The sequence below is a fragment of the Eriocheir sinensis genome, chromosome 13 (genome assembly GCF_024679095.1).
Source record: "Eriocheir sinensis breed Jianghai 21 chromosome 13, ASM2467909v1, whole genome shotgun sequence".
Lineage (NCBI taxonomy): Eukaryota > Metazoa > Arthropoda > Malacostraca > Decapoda > Varunidae > Eriocheir > Eriocheir sinensis.
The window spans coordinates 3,962,097-3,969,917 of NC_066521.1; the positions used below are offsets into that span (position 1 = coordinate 3,962,097).

General features: G+C 36.5%; 1 long non-coding RNA gene across 1 annotated transcript; it reads right to left on the reverse strand.

Moving 5' to 3' along the window:
• Positions 1-35: 35 nt before the first annotated feature.
• Positions 36-5,896, reverse strand: LOC126998263 (uncharacterized). Its single transcript, XR_007752769.1, has 5 exons — positions 5,188-5,896; positions 3,199-3,332; positions 2,752-3,068; positions 1,523-1,753; positions 36-254 (listed from the first exon to the last, which is right to left on the reverse strand). It is a non-coding gene; the product is annotated as an uncharacterized LOC126998263 (long non-coding RNA).
• Positions 5,897-7,821: the final 1,925 nt, after the last annotated feature.

Consider the following 7,821-nt stretch of genomic DNA (forward strand, 5'->3'; position numbering starts at 1 on the left):
AAAATATCAACCTTTTTACATATATTTTCTTAAGATATGTACTGGTGTAACAGTTAAATACTGAACTCAATTTGTATGCAGGGATGTGAGGTATATTGTTAAGCTGTAATGTTTCCAACACATTAAATGTGGTCATAACAACACTGAACAGTAACTAGAGGATAAATTATCACTGAGCACAAGAGGTTGCTTACTGTATTTTGGTGAGCTTGATGGCCGAGTCGGGTTTCCTCCAACCCCTTCAGTTTCACACCCTGTTGAGAGGCAATTTCTTAATCACAGTGAAAAATGGATGCAAATGGTCACCAAAATTAATTATTATACTTGGCGTCATAAATTTTGGCACAGAACTTAGAGAAGGACTACCAGACTTGGCGTGAGTCTCTGTTGAGGTAAATGATCCCCTTCACTCATTGGGCTATATGTACATTGTTTTAATGTGCATCATTGTTACGTTAAACGATGATGATGCTGATGATGTATTATTGTCTTTTTTTGTCATTTTAGCGGGCAGGACTACTAAAAGTAAGGCTATTAGCATCAACTTTCTCTCTAAATCAGCATTGCTATCAGCTATATGTACAGTTATTCTTATAATTACTCTTCCTGCTGATAATGGAGATGCATGTCAGGATTAAGCATCACATACAAGGAAAGAATTGTTATATAGGGAAACAGGGAACTTTTAGGTTCACATAATAGACAAGGTTTGTTATACACAAAAAAATTGGATGCTTCAGATGTTAAAGATTTTTGGATATAACATCACCCCCCTCCTCCAAATTGGTTCTTTAAAGCAAGGGTTGACTATAGCTGATTATTTTTTGCGGCAGGTTTCATGACACTTTTTTAATGCAAAGCATCTGGAAATTAATGATTATTACAAAATACGTCTCATGAGTAGCTACTAAACTTGACAACCTGAAAGGATGCACCATCAAAGACTGTAAAGGACAAATGTATTATATACAAAATAACATGGTTCTGTGATAAAAAATAAATAAATAAATAAATAAAAAAATAAATAAATAAAAGCTATGACAATCAATATCAAATCATTTCAGGATACATAAATTAGTAGTTATATGAAGGAATTCTACAACTCTCCCGGGATGCCTAAGTTAAATAAGTGAGGGAATTTAATTTCTTTCCTTTTGTTTGTGTAAAATGATGTGGACATATGCATGCCTAATGTGATGAGTATAAATTTATATGATGGTGAAATATCATCCACAAGGTAGGATGGTCCACGCTCAAATGCTGATTCAAACTATCAATCGCATTTCATTAATAGCTGCAATTTCCTTGAAGCAACCAAACATTCAGTGAGAAAGTACTGTTTGTAATGATTTTGTTGCAATGCTGTGGTGGTCTGTTTCACAGCTTTTTCATCAAAGCAGAGGAGTTATTCCCTCTCCCTCTGCTTCAGAGGAGCATGATGGTGTGCTGCTCTTGCATGATTTTGTGGAGTCATAATTAGATTAATAACACAACAATCAATAAAAACTAATAGTATTCATACCAAAATCAGCACATGGAGCTGGTGCAGTGCAATGGGGAGCACACTCGTCAGGGTCAGGCTGCAGTTCATTTTCATGTGTGGCTTGGGGGACACTGAGCAGGTGGGGTTGGATACTTCCACATTCCTCAGGGGGTGGCTGAGTTCTATTTAACTCCACCCGTGGCCTCTTTCTTGGACTCTCCTCTTGGGCTGCCACATTCTCTTGGGTGTTACCGAAACCTGTGTTTAGATCTGTTGGGATGTGGTTTTGTAAGACGTGGAATAATATTCGACAGCGAAACATGGAAGGAAACAGAAGAGTATGTCCACATGGTAAAATACAGAGATGAGAATTGCCAAGTGGGTTTGTTGGTGTACCCGGGAATTAAGAGGCCAGGTGATGTTATGATGATGAAGGAAGAGTTATGGGGTATGATATAAACTGACTTCATTAGTTAAGTGATTAGAAGAGGTATATTGAAATTATTTGGATATTGAAAGGATGTACATATGGGGACAACTGGGTGAGAAGGGAGAGAGATGCAGATTTTGCTGATGTATAGCTAGTTACACCAATGAACACTTAGGACATACACATTCACAAAGGCCACAACTTTGGCTGCTAGACGGAAAAGCACTAGATTTAAAGTACTAGGACACTGAAGGGATTAATAATAAGAAAAGCAATAATAATAAATGAGTATAGCTAAATATAGTTATGATATTTTTGTTTATGTTACTATTAGTATTAGAAATTTTAAACACTAATGATATATTAATATAAATATTGATAAATCAATGAAAATTAATACATTAATTGTATTAATACTACCACTAGTAATATTAACACTGCACCTAAAAGACTGAGCAAAACACTGAATCTGAAATAAAACGATAATTGAGCTGTCTGTCTGAAAGTTATGTGAAGCTTGCTCCATGCACCGTGATAGGAATGGCATGGATGTAGCCAGGTTGCTGAGATACTTATGGTCACCAACCACTTGTATGGCACCAATTTGTGTTGGAAGCATTGGCGGCCAACATCAGAATGAGTGATTCATCATAATGCAAGATTACCAGGAAAAAACATGAAGTAAAGGATGTCAGTGACACAGACAATGTTAAATTGCAAACTTGAAACTCACCAAAGTATGAAGATAAAGTAAAACAACAACAATAATAATGAGCATGGCAAAATATTAATGGCTTATTACAATGTAAAGTAATTACCATAATTAATTTTCACTAACCATAATGTGGTAACACAATCTGTGTAGAGGAGAGTTCCAACTCCATTGGCTCCAAGTCAATGGCGGCTGCATTGTGGGATGATGCTGAGGTAAGCAAATCAATCAAAAGTAAGTGATAATGATTACAAAACAACTATTTGTTCTTATCTGTCAGGTGAATACACTCAACCCATCAAGTGTGGAAATCTAACTTTTGTTCAGTGCATCAAGGTTTCTTTCACTATTAGTCTATTACCAACTCATGCATTGCATTTGGTACACAAGAAAATGCTGACTATCAACCGGGAACCCAGTGGGTGGTTGTTCCTCATGGCCGTCTGCAAAATAGATAATGGGTATAAGTATTACATTTACTAAGAAACACACACACACACACACATGAGAGAGAGAGAGAGAGAGAGAGATTAAGAAAGTCATAAATAAGGAGCATGCATAACTTCGTCTCACCTGTGTGACGTGGGGTTGCAGTCGGCAGCAGCTGGCCCTTGCTGCCAAAATGAACCCCATCAAAGTGGTCACTACAGATGGCTTGAGTATGCTTTTGAAAGCCAATTTTCAAGGCTTTCACCCACTGGAGGCACCTGCAGTAAAAACATGGTAATTTTAACTAATTATTGTTAATCAATACAAAATGTAATGTAATGAAAGAAAGCAACAGACCTTAAAAATTTATATAATTTTTAACCCTTAGACAGCAGTGGAAATATACATAGACAGTCCTAAATTCAGTCAGTCAGTTTTGAATGGCAGAAATATAACAACACTTAGAGATTGCGGTAGGATCTATAGTAGACGATACAAAAAAATATCTACGTATTATGCAGAGTAACTATATATATATATATATATATATATATATATATATATATATATATATATATATATATATATATATATATATATATATATATATTTATGCTACGGTCCTAAGGTCGGCAATGACTATATGTATAAAGTATAGACCATTAATTTTTGGGGAGCTACTCCTCAAACACCGTTGTCTTCTAAGGGTTAATATGAAAATAATATTGGCTGCAATGCAATACCTGTTTATAATGAATGGATATGTTTGACTTTGGTACCCCTTACAAAATTTAATTTGAAGCAAACTGAAAAAACAAACATATTTTACATATAGATTGTTTTCAAAACATTTATGATGCAATGCAGGGCAAATTTAAACAGACTGCTCTTTCCTTTGCTAGTGAAATATTTATGTTTTGTCTTCCCATTATCATAATGTATTTAGTCCAAGGCAACTTCAAGTATACCTGTATATGTTGGGTTTAAATGAAATCATCAATCTGAAAAAAAAAAAAAAAAAAATACTGACTAATTTTGTATTGCCAAATATATACCTGTCCTTAGCAAACCTTGATGAAAGGCCCCAGTAGTTAGAATGTATCTGAGTAAGGATCGAGGAGGCCTCTTGTGAATTAGCTCAGTAATAAGACGGTGTCATCTAACAGTACTTCGGCATATGAATATGAGTCAATGTCACATAATAATTTACTTCTGACTATGCATCAAGTAATGTGCAGCTTCTTTCAGATTTTGATAATACTGAATGAATTACAGCCATATCTCACACAAAGTTAATATTCACACATTATAATCTCTACATCTTGTAATTTTGAATCTTTTGACACACACACACACACACACACACACACATATATATATATATATATATATATATATATATATATATATATATATATATATATATATATATATATATATATATATATATATATATATATATATATATATATATATATATATATATATATATATATATATATATATATATATATATATATATATATATATATATATATATATATATATATATATATATAAATGGTATATTGCATTTTGGCAGTGAGGCAAGGTTAGGTAAATTTCTGAAATGTAATATGCTTCACACTTCTTGTCACTGGCAATCAACGGTTAAGTCAGCGGGTCAACTCCAGCAACAGTTTGCCTTCCTTATGATTTTGTGAGGGGTTAGGGGTTTCTTCTTCCTAATTTAACTGTAATGTGAGGAGATAACTTTGGCCAAGCCTGTTCTGACCTCTTACCCAACCAGGCCTGTGGCCGGCTGCATCGATGCATTGAAAAAGTAACTTCACTGCTCAGTATAATACATAAATCGGTCCATAAATCTTTCATGTCAACATAAAAATCTAAGGGTTGAAAAAAAATCATAGACCTTTAGGATGAGGACGATTATAAGTAGGTGCCTTGTATTATCTTGAAGAACAGTCACCCCAGTGTTTTCTGAGGGGATCTGTGGACTGCTTGAATGGCTTGTGTACAATATATATTAAGTATTTCGCTTGCCTTCAGAGTACTGTTGTGTCTAGTTGCTCGCAGAAATTCATTATTTTGCGGAAGTTAGAAGTCAGAATTTCCACATATATCTTCACTTACCTTCTGGCATCCTTTGGGAATAAATGGAGCTTCACACCAGGGTGTGTTCTCCGTTTCTTCCCACAAACACAGCAGGCCGCACATTTGAGATTTGGAGCCATGGCGGGCAGCTACACCGGTACCAGTACCGGTACTAACGGTACCAGCTAAACGGTACGGTACCGGTACCAGTTGCTCGGATTTATTGGATTTATTGATAATTCTTCATGTCCGATTTTTTTTTTAGGTTGCTAATAAATATTGTTATTGTTATTAGACTATGATCGAGTACATCCATAATAACTATACATGCTATTTTTTTATCGAAAAAATATATATTCACTTCATTCAGAGAGAGAGAGAGATCACTACTTAGTGAGTGGATATCTCGGTGATATGGATAGTGGGTACTCGATCATAGTCTAATAACAATAACAATATATATTAGCGTTTTCTAAAGACTCGTGGGACTCACTAACTTTTAACCCAAGACTTCGTTTTCTTTTTACTTGCCACTGTTAAATTCGTATGACTCGTTAACTTTTAGAGAGAGAGAGAGAGAGAGAGAGAGAGAGAGAGAGAGAGAGAGAGAGAGAGAGAGAGAGAGAGAGAGAGAGAGAGAATCATATTTATCCAATAAAGCATTAACGAAAAAAGAGTTTGAATCCCTTGGCGAGAGTTTTTGGCTATAAAGAATTGCACGATGGATTATATAAGATGATTAAATATTGGAGGTGAGTAGGCGAGAGAGAGAGATCATATTTATCAATAAAGCATTAACGAAAAAGTTTGAATCCCTTGGCGAGAGTTTCTGGCTATAAAGAATTGCATGATGAATTATATAAGATGATTAAATATTGGAGGTGTAGCAGGCGAGAGAGAGAGAGAGAGAGATCACCACTTAGTGAGTGGATATCTCGGTGATATGGGTAGTGGGTACTCGATCATAGTCTAATAACAATAACAATATTTATTAGCAACCTAAAAAAGAAAAAGAATCGGACATGAAAAATTATCCAGTAACTCCAATAAATAAATAAAATAATGGAAACGGGAGCTGTGATGGAAACGGAAAGCAGGACAAAATGGTGGGAACTTGGGGAGACGGTCAGCGGGGCAGTGACTCAGCGTCTACACACAGGGCTCATACCACATGGAGGCGGGCGAGCACCGAGCGTCACTAAGATCCTAACGGTACCGGTACTAGCGGCAATGCGCAGTGCCGAGTGATCCCGGAACCCAAGTGATCATGATGCTTCGCGGTACCAGTACCGATACCAGGTATCGGTACAGGTACCGGTGCCTGGTACCGATACCAGTTATCGGTACCAGGTACCGGTACCGGGTACCGATACCTGGTATCGGTACTGGTACCGCGCAGCATCATGATCACTGGGTTCCGGAAGCTTAATCACTCGCCGGTACTTGTTATCGATAACTGTTATGGGTATTTGTACCGCTAAGCATAATGATCACTTGTGTTCCGGGATGCTAAATGAACACTCGGCACTGCTCATTGCCGCTAGTAGCGGTACCGTTTGGATCTTAGTGACGCTCGGCGCTCGCCCGCCCGCCTCCATGTGGTATGGGCCCCTGTGTAGACGCTGAGTCTGACCGTCTCCCCCATCACAGCTCCTGTTTCCATTATTTTATTATTTTATTTATTTATTGTTACTGAATAATTCTTCATGTCCGATTCTTTTTCTTTTTAGGTTGCTAATAAATATTTTTATTGTTATTAGACTATGATCGAGTACATCCATAACTATACATGCTATTTTTTTTCGAAAAATAAATATTCACTTCATTCAGAGAGAGAGAGAGAGATTTACATAGATTTACATAGAAAATTAGACCACACAGACCCCATGGTGGTACAGACTATAGGTGGTCTGTCCTTAAACCTAAGTGATTTTACATTAATCAGAAGGCTCCTAAACGTTGCATTTCTACTCTAGTTGATATTAAGTTGAAGGAAGAGAGAGAGAGTTTTCTTTACAGGAAATTTGTTTGGGAATTTCATCAGAAGTCATTAAGAAAGAAAAAACTCCTTTGGGTACCGGTACCGGTACCGATACTAACGGTACTTGAGTTTTCGGTACCGGTACTACCGGTACTCAAATTAACGGTACTTGCCCATCCTTACAACACGAGGGGCCGGTGTGTTGATATTTGAATGACGGCAGCGTTGCCGTCGATCTGAGAAAGACGTCTGGAAGTAGCGCTATAATAACCAGTATATCGGTTAGCCCAAGATAATCTTATCCACCCACTCTTTCCCCCTAAAAACCAACAAATCTATGTAAATAATTACTGGAGGAATTAAGTCAGCGTGCGTGCTAAAGCACTGAGTTTGAGAGAAAAAACATGTTTTGAAAGAAAGGCAGTTGGGCTACAACCTCGGTTCATTCCTGTGTGTATACAGACAGTTAAAACACATAAAGCACATCTAACCACTGCTAACCTCCCACAAATGCAGATAAAGTAATATAACCACGGTACAATAATATAGCATTACTAACATGACATGCAGCCAGGCTATATCTACCTGATAAATATATTTAGTTCTTACTGTTCATTTTAGTATTTTTCTTTCTTTATGTTTTTTTTCATTTAATATGGGAAATAACCAGACTGAAGAAAAAGTAGCAACAT